The 26,948-nt window shown below is 41.3% G+C and overlaps 2 protein-coding genes across 5 annotated transcripts in view; one reads left to right on the forward strand and one right to left on the reverse strand.

Annotated features, from left to right (window-relative positions):
- Positions 1 to 26,948, reverse strand: part of LOC110521366 (peptidyl-prolyl cis-trans isomerase FKBP8) — a 52,999-nt gene that overhangs the window by 16,702 nt on the left and 9,349 nt on the right. The window lies entirely within an intron of this gene.
- tmem253 (transmembrane protein 253) overlaps positions 19,793 to 26,948 on the forward strand; it is a 224,515-nt gene continuing 217,359 nt past the window's right edge. The window contains exon 1 of the mRNA XM_090229363.1: positions 19,793 to 19,901. The gene's annotated coding sequence lies outside the window, so the exon portion shown is untranslated. The remainder of the gene's footprint in view (positions 19,902 to 26,948) is intronic.

Consider the following 26,948-nt stretch of genomic DNA (forward strand, 5'->3'; position numbering starts at 1 on the left):
TGGCTTTGTGTTGTGTGACAAAATGGCACATTTTTAGTGGCCTTTTATTGTCCCCAGCACAAGGTGAACCTGTGTAATGATCATGCTGTTTGATCAGCTTCTTGATATGCCACACCTGTCAGGTGGATGGATTATCTTGGCAATGGAGAAATGCTCACTGACAGGGTTGTACACATTTATGCACACAATTTGAGAGAAATAACATTTGTGTGTATGGAACATTTCTGGGCTCTTTTACTTCCGCTCATGAAACATGGGACCAGCACTTAGCTGTTGCGTTTATATTTTTGTTCAGTATTGTAACTTAGTAAATAGGCTACTTTTCTTTAAATTGACAATTCTGTGAACTGTCTTGTGCAAGTTTTAAATTGACATAATACTTCTTAGCAAAGGTATCGTCTGGAGATGACGTGCAGGGATTTGTAGGTATGCATAATAGTAAGTCAATTTATCTAACTGGTTAGCTACTACTGTTAGCTAGCCATATAGTCACAAAGAACAGTTAGCTAGCTACCCACAAAGAATTGACAACTAACTTGGATAACATTGGTTTTAGGTCATTTTTGCCTGTTACACAAAATACCAGTCAGACTGAACATCTGTACAAAAACCAAATTAAAGAGGACCTTCTGTAGATATAAAAAACACTGATGCAATATGAAAAAAATGGGTGGAGGAGATTAATCAAACAAAAGGTTCTCAAATTGGGTTTAAGGGTGAATTGTTTGTGCATTCGGAAAGTATTCAGACCCTTGACTTTTCCACATTTTGTTACGTTACAGCCTTACTCGAACATTGATTCAATTGTTTTTTCCCCCCTCATTAATCAACACAATATATGCCATAATGACAAAGCAAAAACAGGTTTAGACATTTTGCTAATGTTTTTATTTTCTAATTTCACTGAAATTACATTTACATAAGTATTCAGAAACTTTTTAATCAGTACTTTATTGAAGCAGCTTTGGCACCAATTGCAGCCTCAAGTCTTCTTGGGTATGATGCTACAAGCTTGGCACACCTGTATTTGGGGAGTTTCTCCCATTCTTCTCTGCGGATCCCCTCAAGCTCTGACAGGTTGGATGGGGAGCGTCACTGCACAGCTATTTTCAGGCCTCTCCAGAGATGTTCAAGTCCGGGCTCTGTCTGGGCCACTAAAGGACATTCAGAAACTTGTCCTGAAGCCACTCCTATGTTGTCTTGGCTGTGTGTGTAGGGTTGTTGTCCTGTTGGAAGGTGAACCTTTGCCCCAGTCTGAAGTCCTGAGCACTCTGGAGCAGGTTTTCATCAAGTGTCTCTTTGTATTTTGCTCTGTTCATCTTTTCCCTCGATCCTGACTAGTCTCCAAGTCCATGCTACTGAAAAACATCCCCGCAGCATGAGGCTGCCAACAATATGCTTCACCGTAGGGATGGTGCCCAGTTTCCTCCAGACATGATGCTTGGAATTCAGGCCAAAGAGTTAACTCTTGGTTTCATCAGACCAAAGAATATTGGTCTGAGTCCTTTAGGTGCCTTTTGCCCAACAAGTGGGCTGTAATGTGCTTTTTACTGAGGAGTGGCTTCCATAAAGGGTTGATTGATGGAGTGCTGCAGAGATGGTTGTCCTTCTGGAAGATTCTCCCATCTCCACAGAGGAACTCTGATGCTCTGTCATTGACCATCAGTTTCTTGGTCATCTCTTACCAATGCCCTTCTCTCCTGATTGCTCAGTTTGGCTGGGCGGTCAGCTATGGGAGGAGTCTTGGGGGTTCCAAACTTCTTCCATTTAAGAATGATGGAGACCACTGTGTTCTTGGGGACATTCAATGCTGTAGAAATGTTTTGACACAATCCTGTTTCGGAGCTCTACAGACAATTCCTTCGACCTCATGTTTTGTTTTTTCCTCTGACATGCACTGTCAAGAGTGGGACCTTACATAGACAGGTGTGCCTTTCCAAATAATCTCCAATCAATTGTATTTACCACAGGTGGATTCCAAGTTGTAGAAACATCTCAATGATCAATGGAAACAGGATGCACCTGAGCTCAATGTTGAGTCTCATAGGAAAGGGTCTGAATACTTATGTACATTTTCCAAAAACCTGTTTTCGCTTTGTCATTATGGAGTATTGTGTGTAGATTGATAAGGGAAAAAATACATTTTCGAATAAAGCTGTACTGTAACAAAATGTGTAAAAATTCAAGAGGTCTGAATACTTTCCGAATGCACTGTATATTATGTATAACCTATCTAAATGCAAGAGATCGTCAAGTGCACAGGTAACATCTGGGATATTACCCCTGCATATTGAAACAGGCAGTATGTGGTGAAACGGAAGAGGAAAGACTAACTATTGGGACCTCAAAGAAATTGAGTATTAAACTAATTTGATCCTCTATTTCCCTTTTTTACTACGATATACACTTGCTCTTATTACAGAAAGCACACCAGATATACCCTGGCATTGTGGCTGAGTGATGAAAAGAAACTGAAATTGTTTTGTCCGTTGTGTATTTCCATTTGCGGAGTATTTAGATAAAGCCTGGAATAAAAGAAAGGGCTACCTATAATTAAATGATAAAAATTTGCTTCTGACAAATGACACTAATGAATACTCATGGAGAAAAAGGTATTGATTCACACGCAGAGTGTGGCAGATGTTTATTTAAACCTTAGAAAGCAGGAATCGTGGTCGCAGGCAATGGTAAAAAAAAAACATACAAACAGAAAGAACTGAACTAAATAGGGAGCTGATGAGACCAGCTGAGAAACGAACACAGGTGAAATCAATGAACAAAAATGAAAGACAGGGCTACGTTCAAGAACACAAAGAATAAAAACACAAGGTTGACAAAGAAAAGCAGAACCTTACAGGCATGAGTGTACAGTCGTGGCCAAAAGTTGAGAATGACAAATATTAATTTCCACAAAGTTTGCTGCTTCATTGTCTTTAGATATTTTTGTCAGATGTAACAGGAATACTGAAGTATAATTATAAGCATTTCATAAGTGTCAAGTTGATGCAGAGTCAATATTTGCAGTGTTGACCCTTCTTTTTCAAGACCTCTGCAATCTGCCCTGTCAATCTACAGTAGCTGCTGTCAATTAACTTCTGGGCCACATCCTGACTGATGGCAGCCCATTCTTGCATAATCAATGCTTGGAGTTTGTCAGAATTTGTGGGTTTTTGTTTGTCCACCCGCCTCTTGAGGATTGACCACAAGTTCTCAATGGGATTAAGGTCCGGGGAGTTTCCTGGCCATGGACCCAAAATATTGATGTTTTGTTTTCCGAGCCACTTAGTTATCACTTTTGCCTTATGGCAAGGTACTCCATCATGCTGGAAAAGGCATTGTTGGTCACCAAACTGTTCCTGGATGGTTGGGAGAAGTTGCTCTCGGAGGATGTGTTGGTACCATTCTTTATTCATGGCTGTGTTCTTAGGCAAAATTTTGAGTGAGCCCACTCCCTTGGCTGAGAAGCAACCCCACACATGAATGGTCTCAGGACGCTTTACTGTTGGCATGACACAGGCCTGATGGTAGCGCTCACCTTGTCTTCTCCGGACAAGCTTTTTTCCGGATTCCCCAAACAATCGGAAAGGGGATTCATCAGAGAAAATTACTTTACACCAGTCCTCAGCAGTCCAATCACTGTACCTTTTGCAGAATATCAGTCTGTCCCTGATGTTTTTCATGGAGAGAAGTGGCTTCTTTGTTGCCCTTGACACCAAGTCTTCGCCTCACTGTGTGTGCAGATGCACTCACACCTGCCTGCTGCCATTCCTGAGCAAGCCCTGTACTGGTGGTGCCCCAATCCAGCAGCTGAATCAACTTTAGGAGATGGTCCTGGAGCTTGATGGACTTTCTTGGGCACCTTGAAGCCTTCTTCACAACACTTCCCTTTTTGTGCAAAGCAATGATGACGGCACGTGTTTCCTTGCAGGTAACCATGACTGACAGAGGAAGAACAATGATTCCAAGCACCGCCCTCCTTTTGAAGCTTCCAGTCTCTTATTCGAACTCAATCAGCATGACGGTGATCTCCAGCCTTGTCCTCGTTAACAGTCACACCTGTGTTAATGAGAGAATCACTGACATGTCAGCTGGTCCTTTTGTGGCAGGGCTGAAATGCAGTTAATGTTTTTGGGGGAATCAGTTCATTTGCATGGCATAGAGGGACTTTGCAATTCATCTGATCACTCTTCATAACATTCTGGAGTATATGCAGATTGCCATCATACAAACTGAGGCAGCAGACTTTGTGAAAATTAATATTTGTGTCATTCTCAACTTTTGGCCGCAACTGTATATAGGCCTATCTCCCACATGAATCTTCTTTGTGCCAGACTGGGTTCAAATGCCTTCATTTTATTTTTTCTGAATTTAAATTATTGTTTGGATGAGCTTATTTACAATTTATTTGCACTGCAGAGAACACAGGAAAAATAATTATCTTAATTATCACAGTAAATTATCGTAATGTTTGTTTGTCAATTAATCCCATGAGGGATGGGTTGCCAATTGGTGATTTGACACAAAAATAAAATGGAATTCATTGTAGCTAACCAGATGAATGAAGGACAATGTTACGATTCACATCGTTATGAAGTAAAACATTTGCTTTGTATCTTGTTTCGTCTCTATAGCCAGGACAATGGCAAGAAGGAAGGTTCAGTGAATGGGTAAGTCAATTGGGCTAGCTAGCTGGCCACAAAGAAGTGTTAGCTCGCTACCAACAAAGAATTGACATTTACTGTACCTTGCATAACATTCGTTTTAGGTAAATTTTTCCTGTTTAACTAGTTAGCTGGCTGGCTAGATTACAAAGATTCCCATACTGTATATCTAGCTGATAATGTTTTGCTTGTGTATATCTTGTTTTGTCTATTGTTGCCATTGTCCAGGCTGGAAGAATGTTCAGTGAATGGAGAGATGCAGCACGAGGTAATACAGTAAGGGTGTGTGAGTGCTTCTCAAATGTAGTGTTTTATGCGTTCTCCACACTCGTCCTCACAAGGACATACTCAAGAGAATGTCCATGGAGAATATACTTGGAGCAAGAGTGTGGCGCACGGTTGTATGCATATTGAGAAACACACATTGTTTGTCCTCTTTGGAGCTTACTACAGAGGAAGTATCCTTTCATGATCTGCCATAAATCTGTCCATCACCTTTCTGTACAAGTCCTCACTGGCATTATAATGATTTATTTATGTGATAAACCAATGGAAATGTGAATAGTTTATGAATTTATATAACAGCCCAACAACTGATGTCATTGCATTTCACCTTCATGAGTGACAATTATTATTTGTTTTCTCATTCTGGTCACACATTCCATGTAAATCCATTAACCACGACGGATGACAATTGCTGAGAATGTATAAATAGACATACTAGAACAGTGATTTGATTCTCTTTGCCTTGGAGTTTTCCCTTTCTGCTCTTATCTCACTACATTTCACAATAGTCCAAAGGCTACATTATGTAACACTGGACTGTATTGAAGAAACAAACACAGCCTCTCACCAGCCAGTTTGACTAGCTAAGAAAAGCAGATCACTGTGCTACAGGCATCCAGTTAGTTAGGGTAAACTCACTGGTTGATTAATGCACTGGTGCGGTGTGCTCCTAAAACACAGCCACATCAATAGAATATGAACCACAGCCACGACCACACCCACAGTGGAAGCTCCATTAATTGTTCCCATAGAGAATTTTAGAAACACTTCAAATATGGGCTATGTTTGGTGTAGACTTACCCTGGCGTGGCATTTTGATAACCATGTCAATCTCTCTGACAGGATGACTTATCTCAATGTATTTACCCCCAAAGATGTTTTGATGTAGACAACGTTAGGTAGGCGATAACATAAGGTTGGATATTTGTAATCTGTTGTGCTACAAAGCTAGCTAACTGGCCATGTTAAGTCTATGGGAATCGGGGTCGGTGCCTTTTATGATCCGGGAGGACAATTTTGTTTTTCATGAGCACGGCCTTGTTTCAATTACAGCATATTGGATGACTGTCATTCATATTCCATTCACCCAGTTCAATGTAACATCGATAGGTTTAGGCTTCTACATGATACTAGAATTTTCCCTACACCCATCATGAGGTTGCTAAAACCTAGCCTATGAAAGGTTTGCAACGCAGTTGTACACATGTCAAGAAACATTTGAAGTGACACATGTACAGACAGTGACACATTCAATACTGCCTTGCACACTCTTTCCTGCATCTAGCTCATCTAGGGTGTAATCATTAGTTAAAAAGTTGCCAACAAGAGTTTCTATTGGACAGATGCAGGTATCTTGCTTACGTTTAAAAATAACGTTTTTCAACACCCCTAATCAGCCGTAAAACACAGTTCACTTTCATAGCAGTCACGTTGTATTCCTTCTCGCATCTGTACTCTCCTCTCACCTTTTCCCTCCATTTGTGGACTTCAAAGCACAGCACACAGTACGTGACCAGGTGAAAATACCTTTCCAAGCCAAACACTATCATAACCGCTACACACAGCCTACATCGTTGTCACCATATTAGCTAAAGTAACTTCATACTCAACATAGCTAATAGAACTAACGCATTAGTAAACCCGCTACAGTCAAGCAGTAACGTTAGTGTATAGCTGTAGAGGCTACTGTAGACCTTTATTGCAAAACAATGTGTTTAAATCAAGCAGTTTAGCAGTTACACAGGCGGGCCCCAGTGGCAATGAATTAGTCAAACCAAAAGCTTACCTTGACTTGGAAGAGCTCCAGTGTTGTCTTGAATAGTCATAGCCAGCTAGTTAACACAGCACCCCTCTGTTTGAGTAGGCTCAACTTGCTAGCTGCATTTGTTAGCTAAGTGAAAGTGAAAGAAATGTGTTTGTTCAACTGTTTGCCTCTCCTTGAGTAAACTACTAACCACAATTTATGCACTGCAGTGCTAGCTAGCTCTAGCTTATGCTTTCAGTACGAGATTCATTCTCTGATCCTTTCATTGGGTGGACAAGATTTCAGTTCATGCTGCAAGAGCTCTGATAGGTTGGAGGACGTACTCCGGAAGTTGTCATAATTACTGTGTAAGTCTATGGAAGGGGGTGAGAACCATGTGCCTCCTAGGTTTGTATTTAAGTCAATATACGCAGAGGAGGACAGAAGCTAGCTGTCCGGCTACATCATGCTACCTTACAGTGCTGTAGAGGCTACTGTAGACCTTCATTGCAAAACAATGTGTTTAAATCAATTATTTGGTGACGTGAATATATTTAGTATAAGTTTGTCTTAAAAGGATAACTTTTTAAATGGTTAAAAATATATTTTTTAATGAGATTAACTGAGGATGGTCCTCCTCTGAGGAGCCTCCACTGGAGAAAACAAACGTTTGAAATGTAAATAATTTTTTTCACCAGAAAAGTATATATTTCAAATTATGTGCACGTTATGGTATAGTTTTGACAAGTGTAATTTATAACGACATCAACAGCTGCGTCAATGCGTCAGAAGTTGAAAGGCAAAAGCAACAAATTGGCTGCCCCCTTGTTGCCAGGCTACATAAGGTGGACTGTGTAGCATACAGCTGAAGTTCCATTAACATCACAAGTCTTTTTTCCTTTCACCCCAAAATATGAACAGCTGTGAATTGCACCTACAGTTGAAGTCGGAGGTTTACATACACTTAGGTTGGAGTCGTTTTTCAACCACTCCACAAATTCTTTTTGTTTTGGCAAGTCGGTTAGGACATCTAGTTTGCATGACGCAAGTAATTTTTCCAACAATTGTTTACAGACAGATTATTTCGCTTATAATTCACTGTATCACATTTCCAGTGGGTCAGAAGTTTACATATACTAAGTTGACTGTGCCTTTAAACAGCTTGGAAAATTCCAGAAAATTACTTTATTTATTTATTTTTATTTTTATTTTTACCCCTTTTCTCCCCAATTTCGTGGTATCCAATTGTTTAGTAGCTACTATCTTGTCTCATCACTACAAGTCCCGTACGGGCTCGGGAGAGACGAAGGTTGAAAGTCATGCGTCCTCCGATACACAACCCAACCAAGCCGCACTGCTTCTTAACACAGCGCCATCCAACCCGGAAGCCAGCCGCACCAATGTGTCGGAGGAAACACCGTGCACCTAGCAACCCTGGTTAGCGCGCACTGCGCCCGGCCCGCCACTGGAGTCGCTGGTACGCGATGAGACAAGGATTTCTCTACCGGCCAAACCCTCCCTTACCCGGACGACGCTAGGCCAATTGTGCATCGCCCCACGGACCTCCCGGTCGCAGCCGGTTACGACACAGCCTGAGCGCGAACCCAGAGTCTCTGGTGGCACATCTGGCGCTGCAGTACAGGGCCCTTAACCACTGCGCCACCCGGGAGGCCCACCTGATGGGCTAATTGACGTCAATTGGATGTGTACCTGTGGATGTATTTCAAGACCTACCTTCAAACTTAGTGCCTCTTTGCTTAACATCATGGGAAATCAAAAGAAATCAACCAGGACCTCAGAAAACAAATTGAACCAGACCTCTGGTTCATCCTTGGGAGCAATTTCCAAAAGCCTGAAGGTACCACGTTCATCTGTACAAATAATAGTACGCAAGTATTAACACCATGGGACCACGCAGCCGTCATACCGCTCAGGAAGGAGACGCGTTCTGTCTCCTAGAGTTGAACATACTTTGGTGCGAAAAGTGCAAATCAATCCCAGAACAACAGCAAAGACCCTTGTGAAGATGCTGGAGGAAACGGGTACAAACGTATCTATATCCACAGTAAAATGAGTCCTATACCGACATAACCTGAAAGGCCGCTCAGCAAGGAGAAAGCCACTGTTCCAAAAACCGCCATAAAAAAGCCAGACTACGGTTTGCAACTGCACATGGGGACAAAGATCGTACTTTCTAGAGAAATGTCCTCTGGTCTGATGAAACAAAAATAGAACTCTTTGGCCATAATGACCATTATTATGTTTGGAGGAAAAAGGGGGAGTCTTGCAAGCCGAATAAACACCATCCCAACCATGAAGCATGGGGGTGGCAGCATCATGTTGTGGGGGTGCTTTGCTGCAGGAGGGACTGGTGCACTTCACAAAATAGATGAAATCATGAGGAAGTTAAAGTGTGTGGGTTTATTGAAGCAGCATCTCAAGACATGTCAAGAATTTAAAGCTTGATCGCAAATGGGTCTTCCAAATGGAAAATGACCCAAAGCATACTTCCAAAGTTGTGGCAAAATGGCTTAAGGACAACAAAGTCAAGGTATTGGAGTGGGCATCACAAAGCCCTGACCTCAATCCTATAGAACATTTGTGGGCAGAACTGAAAGTGTGTGTGAGCAAGGATCCTACAAACCTGACTCAGTTTCACCAGCTCTGTCAGGAGGAATGGGCCAAAATTCGCCCAACTTACTGTGGAAAGCTTGTGGAAGGCTTCCCAAAATGTTTGACCCAAGTTTAAATTGTTTAAGGCAATGCTACCAAATACTAATTGAGTATATGTAAACTGATGAAAGAAATAAAAGCTGAAATAAATAATTATATTATTCTGACATTTCACATTCTTAAAATAAAGTGGTGATCCTAACTGACCTAAGACAGGGAATTTTTACTAGGATTAAATGGCAGGAACTGTAACTGAGTTTAAATATATTTGGCTAAGGTGTATGTAAACTTCTGACTTCAACTGTACATTCTTCAAACCAAACAGGCATTGTCAGAGATTTGTCATTTGAGATCACAACTCCACTGGGTTTACAGTGTCACACAGGGCACTAGTGATTAGCCCCATAACCGGCCTCTGGTATGTTGAGCGCAGTGAATGAGCCCCCAGGGCCTAATTACAAGACAGGAAACACAGGCTGGTCAGTGGGACAAACTCATTTGACACTAACCCAGGGTCCTTCGAGGCTAAGCCTAGCAGTGCCTGGCACACCACCGATCGGTGTTGTAGCCTAAAGAGGCCATTAGATTCTCACACATATACAGAATTTTTTTTAAAAGTCTAAAGCCCAGAAAAGTAAGCCACCCACAGTTAGCCAGAAGAGGGGTATGTGTGTAGTTGAGTTTTTTTTTGAGTAGCTATTGACAGAGACCAGAGAAAATAGGTTATATCGGCTACATTTCTACAGGCTGATTGCCGTTTTCAGGCCTTGAAATGTGATGGGGTAATAAAAGGCAGAATAGTAACACATTTACTCAAGCCCTACATCAGGTAGACTTAACCTTTAGGGCTGACACTGTCCTGTTGGTAAAGAGCTGACCCTGAGCACTGTGACTGAGCTGAGTGGGTGTGGGGTATGCTGGAGGTGGGTCAGATGGAAGAGGATAGCAGTAAAATTACAAGAGACTTAGGACAAGGATTTAGCTGAAGCAGCAAGTCTGCTAGTGGTGCTGAGAGGTATACAGGTTGAGTGAGTCACATTGGCAGGATCGTCTGGCCAGGGGCTGTTGAGGTACGTTATCAGTCTCCATTAAAGCGAAAGAGTAGGCCTGTAGGGAGAGGCAAAATTTACAGCAAACGCTTGGCATGTTTCTTATAACACAAGCAGTAGTGCAAGTGACCGGTACTTCATTAGAATTAAGCAGAGAAATATATTGATGCAATTCATATACACTTGTCAGGTCAATAGAATGTGTGTGTAACACCTGCCATCCCATAGTGTTTGTTTGGATAATGGTCCACACTTATGAAGGTTTTGTTTTCCTCTCTCCCATGTCATCTCTATGGGATGCATGCATCCATGACTGATCTGTTTGTCTCACCTAGAGCTGCAATGCAAACTTAATGCAGCTGACTCATAGTGTTATCTGTCAGGCAAACAGACACCGTGTCAGTGTGAATGAAGGAAATATACCTCAGTGGGGGAAAAACAGAAGTCCCTTTGACGTCAGGCACTCCATTTTCATCATGCGTCTTTAAATGATGGAAATGCCCAGAAAGTGTCTCACTGCGGTTGCTATGGAGATAACCTACCATAGTACAAGCCAGTAATAAAAATAGATGTGTTGTACAAATCGTATGCTAACATCACCCGGTGTAAGATTTGAGGATAGTCACTTTAATGTCATGATAAACACATCAATTGGATTGTCCACTAGACATTCATTTGTTTCTGTTTTGCTCTTTAAAGAGACTTTGGCAGCTCTGGACACAACATCAAAACAACCACACAAAGGAGCTTAGCTCTAATCCTGCCCTCAGTGAAACGTCACAGCTGTTTTTCTGCCTCGCCTAAGCGGTTAATTTATTGCAAAACAGCCCTCTGTTACTGTCCTATGATACAAGGACTAGCCAACGTTTTATTCTGTCAACTATGTACCTCTAACTGAGCTGATGCCTCTGTTTACTACATTGTTTATTTTCATTCCCTTGTCCACAAAATCCAATGAGGGAGAAAACAACAGCAGACATCAAGGGTAGTTCCTGCCCACTGCCTGGGGGTGAGCTCTTCAAAAGTCCTCATATAATCTGGAGCAGGCCTTCTTAGCCTGTTAAAATGAATCCAATCTCAGGCCTGGGGCTAGTTACAGTGCTACAGTATCTTTTTATAGCCAGTTGTGTGCTGGTCCGAGCTGATGGAGGCAGATTGCTAGAACCACAGTTATATCATGACGACTATCTGCGGTTTAGGGAGACATGGGTCAACACAGTGTGGCTCAAGGGATACTTCAGTATTTTGGCAATGAGGCCCTTTATCTACTTCCCCAGAGTCAGATGAACTTGTGGATACCATTTTCTCTGTGTCCAGAACGAAGGAAATTCGATGTAATTTCGCAAGCCAATGCTAACTAGGTCTATGGGTATCGCCTAGCATTTTGAGACATGACACTGATCGGAGGGTGTGTTTTGGGCTCCCAAGTGGTGCAGCGGTCTAAGGCACTGCATCTCAGTGCAAGAGGAGTCACTACAGTCTCTGGTTCGAAACCAGGCTGTATCACATCCGGCCGTGATTGGGAGTCCCATAGGGCGGCGCACAACTGGACCAGCGTCGGCCGGTGTAGGCAGTCATTGTAAATAAGAATTTGTTCTTGACTAACTTGCCTAGTTAAATAAAGTCACCAATATTGTTTTGCACCAAACAATTTATGCATTTTTAGGCTGCATTTTGTACATGAAACATGAACCAATCATACATTCCATTTTCAAGTTGATCCACAAGTACAGTTTGTAACAACTGCTCCACATCATCACTGGAATGTCAGAGATGTTGTGAAGGAAGGTGTGACTACAGGTTACGTTATGAATACAGTACTTCCTGTTTCACTGGTGTTAACTGATTGGAACATACAAATGCAATCCTTATTATGGGTTGTTCAATGAAAGTATTATCGGAAGGAGACCTATTTTGGAGGGGAATTCAGAGGCTATCATTTCAGGGATATTAAATGTCAATTTTGGGTTGGTACTTTGCACAATAGATTTGACTACAGGATTAATTAAGACTAGACTTAGGCAAATATGTTAGTTTGCGCGCAGTCCGAGGAACCTTTGGTTCAGTATATTTATTAGTGAGGTAAATGTCAACACCAGATTAATTTAGTTAGGCATATGCTTGACTCTCAGTCTATCCAATAATTTCAAGATTCAAGGAAGGACTAAATGTGGTGGGTGCTAAAGTGTGTCACATACTGTCTACATCAGGGATCATCAACTAGATACAGCTGCGGGGCGTTTAAAAAAAAATATATATATTTCTTGAGCGGCTGGGCGGGGTGCCGGAACGTAATTACAAATCATTTGTAGACTGTAAATTGACTGCAATAAGCTCAAAGAGATATGTTTGACTAAAACATAATCATTTCAAACCTTACATTTGCATACGACTTACGTGTCTCTTTCTTGTGTGGGAATACTTGAACAGATTTCTTATTGAAATAATCTTCCGCTGGTTTGGCGGTGTTTTTACAGTCTTATGTTCAACAATGTAAGTAAAACAAATACAGAATTTGGCACGCGGACCACAAGTTGGGGATCCCTGATCTACAGTCACAACGATTGTCGTTAAATTAAGCTACGTGCTGTAGTTTTCCTCTGGCACCAGCATATCCAGTGAACTACAGAACGGTGGTATGCCATTTAGTATGTATCTGAGAGGAGTGAGTGAAAAATGAACAGCACGACATTGTAGTAATGAATCAAATAAATCATCCTCATCCAACAAGGTTTCAAATTTCCTTCCTCACACTACTGCTACACATTTGAGCTATGTTTGGGAGACAGACCCACTTTAATATACAATCATCTCCTAATAGATTTCTGTGAATTCTGATGACCCAAAAAATTGTGACCACGTGCAGCTTAGTCATTTAAGTGTGACACTGAGAATAGAATAAATGTCATGAAAATAGAAAAAAAAAACTATTTCAAAGTCGCTACTGGTGCATGTATTGAAAAAAACAAAATCATAAGGTAAGAACCAGAGACTAAATGGTGATCAAAGAAATGTCACCATGTCTACAATATCACCCAGTGGATAGACAACGTGTTAATCATGCATCCCACACCAGGATGCCTACCTGCCATGACCGACTTGTGTCTATGCTGATCTTTTGCTTTGTAAATCAAGCAATATTGGGTCAAATAGCATCACAAACAGTGCCAGAAAGATTCATTCGGATAAACTGATAAAACGGGTAATTGAACTAGAGTTCACAAAATGAACTAATTTTAAACTGAGGCTCCCTCTGTCCCCCCCTCCCCCAAAGCTGTAAAATATTGTAAATATAAACCAACTTAGTGAATACCATTGCAGTTTAACACCTTTATTTCTTCTATTTTCTACATAGTTTTAATGTCTTCACTATACTATGAAATAACACATCGAATCAAGTAGTAACCAAAAAACTGTTTTAAAAAATGTGTCAAAGCAGCCACCCTTTGCCTTGATGACAGCTTTGCACACGTTTGGCATTCTCTCAACTAGCTTCATGAGGTAGTCACCTAGAATGCATTTCAATTAACAGGTGTGCCTTAAGTTAATTTGTGGAATTTCTTTCCTTCTTAATGCATTTGAGCCAATCAGCTGTGTTGTGACAAGGTAGGGGTGGTAAACAGAAGATTGCCCTATTTGCCAAATTATGGCAAGAGCAGCTCTAATAAGCAAACAAACGACAGTCTATTATTACTTTGACTGACCTTCACGTCTTAATCTGGAAAATGTAAAGAACTTGGAAAGTATTTTCAAGTGCACTCGTAAAAACCATTAAACGCCTGGATGAAACTGGCTCTCATGAGAACTACCACAGGAAAGGAAGACCCAGTTACCTCTGCTGCAGAGGATACGTTTGAGTTAACTCCACCTTTAGATTGTAGCCCAAATAAATGCTTCACAGAGTTCAAGAAACAGATACATCTCAACAGCAACTATTCAGAGTAGACTGCGTGAATCAGGCCATCATGGTCGAAATCCTGCAAAGAAACCACATCTAAAGGAAACCAATAAGAACAAGAGACTTGTTTGGGCCAGGAAACACAAGCAATGGATATTAGAAGGGTGGAAATCTCTCCGTTGGTCTGATGAATCCAGATGAGATTTTTGGTTCCAACCACCGTGTCTTTGTGAGATGCAGAGTAGGTGAACAGATCTCTGCATGTGTGGTTCCCACCGTGAAGCATGGAGGAGGAGGTGTGGGGGTGCTTTGCTGGTGACACAGTCTAGGGTGGCTACTTTTAAGAATCTAAAATATATTTTGATTTGTTTAATAACACACATGATTCCATATGTGTTATTTCATAGTTTTGATGTCTTCACTATTATTCTACAGTGTCGAAAATAGTAAAATAAAGAAAAAACCTTGAATGATTTAGGTGTGTCAACTTTTGGCTTGGACTTGTATACTGACTTAGGGGGTTGAATACTTATCTAATCAAGATACTGTATATTAGTGTTTCTTTTTTATCTTTTTAAAATAATCTTCCACTTTGACATTAGAGTATCTTGTGTAGACTGTTAAAAAAGAATACATTTTAACACAAAATGTGGAAAAAGTCAAGGGGTGTGAGTTCTTTCTGAAGGCATTGCATATGAATAGATTTTATTTAAAGTTATTCAAGTATAAATTACCAAAGTTACCATATTACCTGTTAATTATTAAAGATTCTGGCAACTTCAGTAAATTACTGGTAGCTTTGCAACTCTAGCTACACATCTTGGACACTTAATATAGCACTGCCATTGGCCCATCCCATTCTTCACACTCTCTCCCTCAGATCATCACCATGAGGAGGGATGAGACCCAGAGCATCGGTCATTAGACAGGAGGAGAAAGGACTTGACTTTACTTGACCAGGGGCAATGGCACTGGATTATACTCATCAGAGAGAAAGCCTCACATGCAATTAGGAGAAATGTGTAGTCATTTAACTGAGCATACAAAATATAATTATCATACATCTTCTTTACCATATAGACTCAGGTATTTTACACAATACAAACATACATATTGTGCCCTGTGCTGTTCGACACTGAAATACTCATTATTGTATCACTATTATTAAGACAATTCTGGTTGTGATAATTAAGACCTACTGAACTAATCTTAAAAATATAGGTTTAGTGTTATAATCACACAAGTAAGATGGAGCCTGCTAGTGATGAATTAAGGAGATAGAAAGCCCATTGAAGATATTTTGTTAGTGTGAGCACAGAGTTTCAGTGATTGACTGCTTTGCAGATGCAGACGGCTGGTGACGAAGCGCTGACGTCTCACATGATGAGTCACCCCGACTCCACGTCCTCACTGACGGAGGGGGGCCCCGTGGCACTGGCTGCTCTGCCATGAGTATACCTCTCTGGCTCCCTGCCTCCCATTTCACACTGTACTGCCAGAGACACACAAACAGCTCACATCACTGGGTCATTCTCTGCATGTTGACTGTGTCTGCATATAGACTCTAGTGTGTGACACAGTCAACATGCTATAGCTATTAAATACAGACCAGAGTGCCAGGACTTGCCCAGAGCTCCTACTGTGTGTATGTGCGTGTGTGTGCATGTTTTTCTGTGTCGCTCTCTCTTGCTAACAACAGCTGGTCACACACTTTCCCATCTGCTTCCACTATAATGGTGCTACAAACAGAAAAGTCATGTAGTGGGTGTGTTTATGAGTTGCCCAGCAACTACGCGTCTGTTATCACAAAAGGGTCTAGCTCAGGGCAGATTATGAGAAGGGAGCATTCTGGGGAGGGGGTTGATAGCCATGCCTTAAATTATATGTAAGAGTATAATAACAGTTGACATGGGTGGACCACAAATTAGGAGAGAAGCAGGGTGGCCCTGGAGTGAAAGAGTCCCAGAAACGAAGTCTGTTAAACACTTACTATGTATGGAGAACAACAAGGTGGATGGAAACCAGCTATGAACACAGAGGAACGGCAGAGCATACATGTCCTCTCGTTACACACTTTAGGTGTCTTGGCCTTAATCAATACACAGACATATTGCAATTACTTTTCAAGTGCTAAAGGGTGTAGCACTTCGGGGCTAACTAGTCTGTGTGGACCTCTCTCACTTTTCTTAACTTTTGTGCAAGAGTAGAAGTGTATTTTGCGATTTAAGAAAACAGTTCAAAAGCAACCAGGGAGGAAAAAAATATAACGCCCTCAAGTTTCAAATCATTATTTGTATCCCCCAGAGCCCAGACCTCCCCCAGCCTCAACCATAGTGGAGAATGTCTGGGGTCCTGATACATATTCATCTGTGCCTGGAGAGGACATCAGGTTCCTGTGGATGTGGCAGATTTGATCCTTGCGCCTCATGTGCTCCTCTATTCTCTGCCATGCACCAGTAATCTCCTTCCCTTATTGGCTATGCGTTGGGGAGAGAACGGCACAAAGAGGCGAGGAGGAGCAGGTAGCTAGGCTTGATTAGAGGTGGAGTGCTACCTCACGTGTGCACCTCCGCGTGTTTCCTATGCATGTCGCTCTCAATGATGCACCGCCACATGGCCGTGTAGACCCAACATGCTGGGGCGAGTGTAACAATGATGCACCGCCACATGGCCGTGTAGACCCAACATGCTGGGGCGAGTGTAACAATGATGCACCGCCACATGGCCGTGTAGACCCAACATGCTGGGGCGAGTGTAACAATGATGCACCGCCACATGGCCGTGTAGACCCAACATGCTGGGGCGAGTGTAACAATGATGCACCGCCACATGGCCGTGTAGACCCAACATGCTGGGGCGAGTGTAACAATGATGCACCGCCACATGGCCGTGTAGACCCAACATGCTGGGGTGAGTGTAACAATGGACTAAAAAGGGCTTTCAATAACTGAAGCAGAAAAATAATATTCTCTTTGTGCTTCAGTCCAAACAGCTTGTTTTGATACTGTGGACTGCCTATCTCTAACTGGCTATTAAACTGTGAAGATAAAGGGGAGGGTTTATTTAACAGTGGGTCAGCAGGAGAGCAGCAGACTGTCTATCTCCTTTATCTGGCACCCATCCAGACAATACTATACTTTAACAATGTAAAACAGCTTAATAGCAGAGCATGTTTATATTACGAGAAACAAGCAATTATTTTAATGGTACTGTGAAGGATTCATGTGACATACTTTCAAAATGACCCCAGCTCTTACTATCAACATCGTGGCTAAAAAAGCATGGTCTAAACTAAAGAATCATCAATATATCATGTTGCCATTTTAACAACAACAATTAAACTGTGTCGGTTGTCTGATGCAGGCACAAGTGAATACGTTTTGGTCAGTCAAGCACAAAACAGCTTAACTTAACACTCTCACTAACTTAGAAAACTCTTCCCACAGAAACTGAACTATCTTGAGAGATTCCACTCACTGAGATTTAGTATCCCAGTAAATATCCTCTCACCACAGATTCCAGAAATAAAGAGCAGAAGTTGACCTGTTCCAAGGCAGTATCGTATTACAATGTGGGCTGTGTCGATGGGAGCGATAAGTGTGGGGTTTGCTGCTAGCAAGAAGTCTAAAAGATAAACATCCAGCGAGCACATGCAGAGGTCACACACAGCCTGACAGCAGACATTTGTTGTTGCAATGCATGCAGGTCAACCAAACAACTAGCCTTGACGAAAACAAAAGTAAGAGGGGTATAAAAACCAGGGATGCAACTTTCATTGGGGACGGGGAGACATGTCCCCCCACATTTTGAAATTGCACTTTTGTTATAGCATTGGAATGTGATACAGAATGAGGCAACGGTGTGCAAATTCCTCCAAGAGGTCAGGTAGGGAGTTTGGAGTGTATCTGACTAAATTAAAAAAACAAATGTGTGTGTGTGTATATATATATATATATATATATATATATATATATATATATATATATATGAGTCACACTCTATATAGTTGTTTGGTTGACCTGCATGCATTGCAACAACAAATGTCTGCTATATATATATATATATATATATATATATATATATATATATATATATATATATATATATATATATATATATACACACACACACACACACACACACACACATATATACACACACACACAGTTGAAGTCAGAAGTTTACATACACTTAGGTTGGAGTCATTAAAACTCGTTTTTCAACCACTCCACAAATGTCTTGTGAACAAACTATAGTTTTGGCAAGTTGGCTAGGACATCTACTTTGTGCAAGACAAGTAATATTTCCAACAATTGTTTACAGACAGATTATTTCACTTATAATTCACTGTACCACAATTCCAGTGGGTCATAAGGTTACATACACTGAGTTGACTGTGCCTTTAACCAGTTGCATCTCTAGGGGCGCTATTTCATTTTTGGATAAAAAACGTTCCCGTTTTAAGCGCGATATTTTGTCACGAAAAGATGCTCGACTACTATAGTTTTGGAAAGAAAACACTCTGAAGTTTCAGAATCTGCAAAGATTTTGTCTGTAAGTGCCCCAGAACTCATTCTACAGGCGAAACCAAGATGATACGTTAAACAGGAAATGAGCAGAATTTCTGAAGCTCTGTTTTCTAATGTCTCCTTATATGGCTGTGAATGCGACAGGAATAAGCTTAGACCTTCTGCCGTTTCCCCAAGATTTCGGCAGCATTGTGACGTATTTGTAGGCATATCATTGGAAGATTGGCCATAAGAGACTACATTTTCCAGGGGTCCGCCCGGTGTCCTTTGTCTAAATTTGTGCGTAATCTTCAGGTGCGGGCATTTTCTCCTGGGATTCAGGAGAGAAAGCACACTTCCACGAACGATATATCATCGAATAGATATGTGAAAAACACCTTGAGGATTGATTCTAAACAACGTTTGCCATGTTTTCAGTCGATATTATGGAGTTAATTTGGAAAAAAGTTCGCGTTTTGAGGACTGAATTTTCGTTTTTTTTTGGTAGCCAAATGTGATGTACAAAACGGAGCTATTTCTAATACACAAAGAATCTTTTTGGAAAAACTGAGCATCTGCTATCTAACTGAGTCTCCTCATTGAAAACATCTGAAGTTCTTCAAATGTAAATTATTTTATTTGAAGGCTTTTATGTTTTTGTTGAAATGTTGCGTGCTGGATGCTAACGCTAATGCTAACGCTAAATGCTAACGCTAAATGCTAACGCTAAATGCTAACGCTAAATGCTAACGCTAGCTAGCTACTTTTACACAAATGATTGTTTTCCTATGGTTGAGAAGCATATTTTGAAAATCTGAGATGACAGTGTTGTTTACAAAAGGCTAAGCTTGAGAGATGGCATATTTATTTCATTTCATTTGCGATTTTCATGAATAGTTAACGTTGTGTTATGCTAATGAGCTTGCTGATAGATTTACACAATCCTGGATACAGGGGTTTTTTCATAGCTAAACGTGACGCAGAAAACGGAGCGATTTGTCCTAAACAAATAATCTTTCAGGAAAAACTGAACATTTGCTATCTGAGAGTCTCCTCATTGAAAACATCTGAAGTTCTTCAAAGGTAAATTATTTTATTTGAATGCTTTTCTGTTTTTTTGTGTAAATGTTGCCAGCTGAATGCTAATGCTAAATGCTACGCTAAATGCTACGTTAGCCATCAATACTGTTACACAAATGCTTGTTTTGCAATGGTTGAGAAGCATATTTTGAAAATCTGAGATGACAGTGTTGTTAACAAAAGGCTAAGCTTGAGAGCTAGCATATTTATTTCATTTCATTTGCGATTTTCATGAATAGTTAACGTTGCGTTATGGTAATGAGCTTGAGTCTGTATTCACGATCCCGGATCCGGGATGGGGAGATCAGAAAGGTTAAACAACTTGGAAAATTCCAGAAAGTGATGTCATGGCTTTAGAAGATTCTGATAGGCTAATTGACATCATTTGAGTCAATTGGAGGTGTACCTGTGGATGTATTTCAAGGCCTATCTTCAAACGCAGTGCCTCTTTGCTTGACATCATGGTAAAATCAAAAGAAATCAGCCAAGACCTCAGAAAAATAATTGTAGACCTCCACAAGTCTGGTTCATCCTTAGGAGCAATTTTCAAACGCCTGAAGCTACCACATTCATCTGTACAAACAATAGCATGCAAGTATAAACACCATGGGACCACGCAGCCGTCATACCTCTCAGGAAGGAGACGCGTTCTGTCTCCTAGAGATGAACGTACTTTGGTGCTTAAAGTGCAAATCAATCCCAGAACAACAGCAAAGGACCTTGTGAAGATGCTGGAGGAAACAGATACAAAAGTATCCATATCCACTGTAAAATGAGTCCTATATCGACATAACCTGAAAGGCCACTCAGCAAGGAAGAAGTCACTGCTCCAAAACCACCATAAAAAAGCCAGACTACGGTTTGCAACTGCACATGGGGACAAAGATCGTACTTTTTGGAGAAATGTCCTATGGCCTGATGAAACAAAAATAGAACTGTTTGTCCATAACGATCATCGTTAGGTTTGGAGGAAAAAGGGGGAGGCTTGCAAGCCGAAGAACACCATCCCAACCATGGATTACAGGGGTGGCAACATCATGTTGTGGGGGTGCTTTGCTGCAGGAGGGACTGGTGCACTTCACAAAATAGATGGCATCATGAGGCAGGAAAATTATGTGGATATATTAAAGCAACATCTCAAGACATCAGTCAGGAAGTTAAAGCTTGGTCGCAAATGGGTCTTCCAAATGGACAATGACCCCAAGCATACTTCCAAAGTTGTTGCAAAATGGCTTAAGGACAACAAAGTCAAGGTATTGGAGTGGCCATCACAAAGCCCTGACCTCAAGAACTGAAAAAGCATGTGCAAGCAAACCTGACTCAGTTACACCAGCGCTGTCAGGAGGAATGGGACAAAATTCACCCAACTCATTGTGGGAAACTTGTGGAAGGCTACCCAAAACGTTTGACCCAAGTTAAACAATTTAAAGGCGACGCTACCAAATACTAATTGAGTGTATGTAAACTCCTGACCCACTGGGAATGTGATGAAAGAAATAACAGCTGAAATAAATCATCCTCTCTCTTATTATTCTGACATTTCACATTCTTAAAATAAAGTGGTGATCCTAACTGACCTAAGACTGGGGATTTTTACTCTGATTAAATGTCAGGAATTGTGAACTTCCGACTTCAACTGTGTATATATAAATATGTGTGTGTATATATTCCCCCCCCCACTTCTAAAACCAAAGTTGCGCCCCTGATAAACTTAATGTATATTTTATTAATTCTAATAGTGTTCTATATTCCCCTCACTAAATCTGTTATATTTGAGTCTTGCTGCTGACCTGAAGACTGTACAGATATAATATTGCGCGTGTGTGTGTGTTGTTGTTGTTGTCTGTGCTAAACAGCATGCTCCTGCTGTATGACAGCTGGGTGTGGCCTCTTGTCTGCCTGCTGCTCCTATGACAGGAAAACTACAAACACAGTCCTAAAATTCTAACTTCTCAGATATTTGACTGCACATACACACAAGTTCAATTTCAGGTTTCCTGAAAAATCATGCTACAATAATTCTAGGCCGTCAATGAATGACGTCACCTCATACAAGGACATTTTCAGCAGAAAATGATCCACCCTACTCCCTGTCTTTAGTCATTGCCCCATTTGACCACGGTTTAGCTTGCTAAACCCTTCTGAACATGTTTAATTCTGTTTGTAAAACTGGTTTATTATTTTAAGTCATCCATGATGGCTCGGGTGGTGTCAGAACTTGATTTTGACCCTGGTAGTGTAGTTGTTGATGTCACGATGGGGAGTGAGTCACACTCTATCTTGGGTTCAGAGAGCCTCTCCTCGATCACACGTTCCCCTCTGTGGTCAGCCCTGTTTACGCATCTCTGGGATGATGCATCTCTGGGATGATGCGTCACGGCAGACAGCTCATTTAATCTAATGGGCCTTTCTGCCAGACACACGTACACATACATGCACACGCATGCAGGAACGTTTATAAGTAGACCATTTCCGTGAGAGATTTACTGTAGTACACTATTCCAATACATATCCTCTTACCAGTGTTCCAAACGTAAAGCAGAAGTATGTTCTGGGTCATATCATTTTACAATCACACTGGGTTGAGCATAAGACAGACACACACACACGCATTCACACAAATACATACATGGACAAACACACACTCAGAGCATTGCTTCTCGACTGCACCAAGTTAGTATTACAGTGTAAGTACCAAAGGTGAATTAATGTTGTGAATTAATGTTTTACCAAATGTGACTATTACTGGCTGTACTTGTGGCTATGGATTTGAAAAACTACTACCATTCGAATCTTGGGACTAGACCCAATTGGACAGCTGAGTCTATTGTTATTAATGCCAGAGAACAAGCTGTGGCCAGTTCTTTTCTCCTGTTGTTCTGGTCTTTCTCAAAGCTTGGGAAAGGATGGGAGTCACCAGGGCTGGATGTGTCGATTCATATCCCTGTTGCAAACAGACTTTCACACAAAGTGGGTGTGTGTGTGTGTCATATGCCGTGTGTGTGTATGTGTCATATGACAATTGGAAATTCTACATTTTCATTGAGAATAGCAACACACACAGATACCCTCACTCATTAGACAAGTCATTCATCACAACCCAGAGTTCATGCCCTCTCACATGGTGGTGGTTTGTGGCTCACGTTGTCCGCATGCTCTCTTTTCTTCTAAGAATGTCACTGTTACGTTAAGCAGGTACATTCTCTGCTGGATGTTGGTGTGTCTCAGAAGTGATACGAGGAATAAATACACAGTGAATAAGTGTCAAAATAACGTGTCTATATACAGGGAGTACCAGTGCCGAGTCGATGTGCAGAGGTACGAGGTAATTGAGGTAGCTATGTGTATATATAGGTAGGGGTAATGTGACTAGGCAACAGGATAGATAGACAGTAGCAGCAGCTTGTGTGTGTGTGTGTGTGTATAGAGTTAGTACAAAGAAGGGTCAATGCAGGTAGTCCGGTAGCCATTTGATTAGCTATTTAGCAGTCTTATGGATTGGGGGTAGAAGCTGGGCAGGTTCGAGATTTGGTGCAAGTGTACCGCTCGCCCCTGCATTTCCTGTTGTCCACGATGAGCTCCTTTTTGTCTTGTTGACATTGAGAGAGGAGGTTGTTGTCCTGGCACCACACTGCCAGGTTTCTGAACTTCTCCCTTTAGGCTGCTTCATCGTCGCTGTGATCAGTCCTGTCACCATCACGTCGCCAGCCAACTTGGTGTTGGAGTCGTGCGAGGCCGTGCAGTCATGGATGAACACTGAGTATAGGAGGAGACTAAACACACACCCCTGAGGGGCTCCCATGTTGATGGTCAGCGTGGCGGATGTGTTGTTGCCTACCATCATCACCTGGGGGCGGCCCGTCAGGAAGCCCTGGATCCAGTTGCAGAGGTAGGTGTTCAATCCCAGGGTCCTGACCTTGGTGATGAGCTTGGAGGGGACTATGATGTTGAATGCTAAGCTGTAATCAATAAACAGCATTCTTACATAGGTATTCCTCTTGTCCAAGTGGTGAGGGCAGTGTGGATATGTTGGGGCGGTATGCAAATTGGAGTGGTATGCAAATTACCTGTGTTTTCTGGGTAAATAAAGAAACGGAACAGAATGTATAATTTTCTTATCTTCCAAATGAGACGATTCAGCAAATAGACACTATCAAACCATTATGCTTACTGTGGGTGGCACTTTAAACAACTAACTGACCAATCAATGCTATTTAACCATGCCTCAAGGTAGGTGAACATTCAATCTATAGATGAACACCCCCAAACTTAAGACAAGCTTCAGCCCCACCCCAACTAACTGGTCAGTGCAGTTTTCATCCCCATGCTCCAGTGGCTCCCTGAGGTCAATGCAGGAGATATTCCTCACCTCATCTCTTGGGACAAACTAGTTTGCTTTGCTCCTTGCAGAATTCTGATCATGATAGCCATCTGTGAATCCTCAACCATATATCCACTTTTCCTTTGCGGGTCTCAGGTTTTGAATGTGGTAATCCCTTATTCTGTATGAGTTTTAAAAAAACAAACACCGAACAGATTCACTCTAAATGTCAACAACGGCTGTTCATTTTATGGAAATTAAGAAGTTTAATATACACCAATCCATACTCCAAGCATTTTATGAATGCTTTATACAATCCATCCTATGGTTTAATTTGTGGGGTAGTTTGGTGCTGTAGGGCAGGGGTCTTCAACCTTTTTTCGCCCAGGGACATGTCTTATCATCAGGTGAAGGATAATGGCAAGGAGAAGTAATCAACATTTTAAAATGAATAGATTTGGTAGATAGTATTTAATTATTTTGACATCCCCACATTACAATTGGAAGAGAAAACTCTAACATAGCCTATTAACTAGAAAGGTAACTCCAAACACATTTTCACTAAGAGCAGCTGTTTAGCTGGTTAAACTAAGGTTCGGAATGTGTTGGCAAAAATGTATGTCCAAGTCAAGAAAGCTTACCAGCAGCCAGCGGCACTTACCAAACTGGTAGCATACTCACGGATGCTTTCTGAAAGCCTATGTCAGATATTAGAAATAATATATTATCCTCTTTTCTACTGTAGGTATGTCATTTAAAATATATGTATTCTGTTGTTGCTAGTGATATTCATAAAAACATCTTACAAAAATGATTCCCTTATTTTATATACAGTACCAGTAAAAAGTTTGGACACAGCTACTCATTTAAGGGTTATTCTTTATTTTTTACAATTTTCTACATTGTAGAATAATAGTGAAGACAAACTATAAAATAACACATATGGAATCATGTAGTAACCAAAAAAGTGTTAAACAAATCCAAATATATTTTAGACTCTTCAAAGTAGCCACCCTTTGCCTTTGACAGCTTTACACACTCTTGGCATTCTCTCAACCAGCTTCATGAGAAATGCTTTTCCAACAGTCTTGAAGGAGTTCCCACATATGCGGAGCACTTGTAGGCTGTTTTTCCTTCACTCTGGAGGCCAGCTCATCTGATGGAGCACTTCATCACTGCCCTTCTTGGTCAAATAGCTTTTACAGAGCCTGGAGGTGTATTGGGTCATTGTCCTGTTGAAAAACAAATAATAGCCACCCTTAACGCAAACCAGATGGGATGGCGTATCGCTGCAGAATGCCTTGGTAGCCATGCTGGTTAAGTGCACCTTGAATTCTAAATAAATCACAGACCGTGTCACCAGCAAAGCACCCCCTACACCATCACACCTCCTCCTCCATGCTTCACGGTGGGAACCACACATGCGGAGATCATAGGTTCACCTTCTCCGCGTCTCACAAAGACACGCCGGTTAGAACCAAAAATCTCAAATTTGGACTCATCAGACCAAAAGACAGATTTCCAGATGTACATTGCTTGTGTTTCTTGGCTCAAGCAAGTCTCTGTTCTTATTGATGTCCTTTTTAGTAATGTTTTTTTTTGTTGCAGCAATTTGACCATGAAGGCCTGATTCACGCAGTCCCGTCTGAACAGATGATGTTGAGATGTGTCTGTTACTTGAACTCTGTGAACCATTTTTTTGGGCTGCAATTCCTGAGGCCGATAACTCTAATGAATGTATCCTTTGCAGCAGAGGTAACTCTGGGTCTTCCTTTCCTGTGGCGGTCCTCATGAGAGACAGTTTCATCATAGCTTGATGGTTTTTGCGACTGCACTTGAATAAACTTTCCAAGTTCTTGAAATGTTCCCGATTGACTGACATTCATGTCTTAAAGTAATGGTGGACTGTCGTTTCTCTTTCCTTATTTGAGCTGTTCTTGCCATAATATGGACTTGGTATTTTACCAAATAGGGCTATCTTCTGTATACCAACCCTACCTTGTCACAACACAACTGATTGGCTCAAATGCATTAAAAGGGAAAGAAATTCCTCAAATTCACTTTGAAGGCACACCTGTTAATTGAAATGCATTCCAGGTGACTACCTCATGAAGCTGGGTGAGAGAATGCCAAACGTGTACAAAGCTGTTAAGGCAAAAAAAGTGGCTACTTTGAAGAATCTCAAATATAAAATAGATGTATTTGTTTAACACTTTTCCTTAAGTTATACAACCCTTGCATGATTAGGAGTGTCCACATTTTTGACTGGTACTGTATATTTACAATACATGACCAAAAGTATATAGAAACCTGCTCATCGAACATCTCATTCCAAAATTATGGCCACTAATATGGATTTGGTCCCCTCTTTGCTGCTATAACAGCCTCCACTATTCTGGGAAGGCTTTTCACTACATGTTGGAACATTGCTGCTGGGACTTGATTCCATTCAACCACAAGAGCATTAGTGAGGTTGAGCACTCATGTTCCAATTCATCCCAAAAGTGTTCGATGTGGTTGAGGTCAGGGCTCTGTGCAGGTCAGTCAAGTTCTTCCACACCGATCTTGACAAAACATTTCTGTATGGACCTTGCATTGTGCACAGGGGAATTGTCATGCTGAAAAAGGAAAGGGCCTTCCCCAAACTGTTGCCACAAAGTTGGTGGCACATAATTGTCAAGAATGTCATTGTATGCTATAGCGTTAAGATTTCACTTCACTGGAACTAA

Source organism: Oncorhynchus mykiss, chromosome 1 (assembly GCF_057628025.1).
Source record: "Oncorhynchus mykiss isolate SJ-2025 chromosome 1, ASM5762802v1, whole genome shotgun sequence".
In the NCBI taxonomy this organism is placed as follows: domain Eukaryota; kingdom Metazoa; phylum Chordata; class Actinopteri; order Salmoniformes; family Salmonidae; genus Oncorhynchus; species Oncorhynchus mykiss.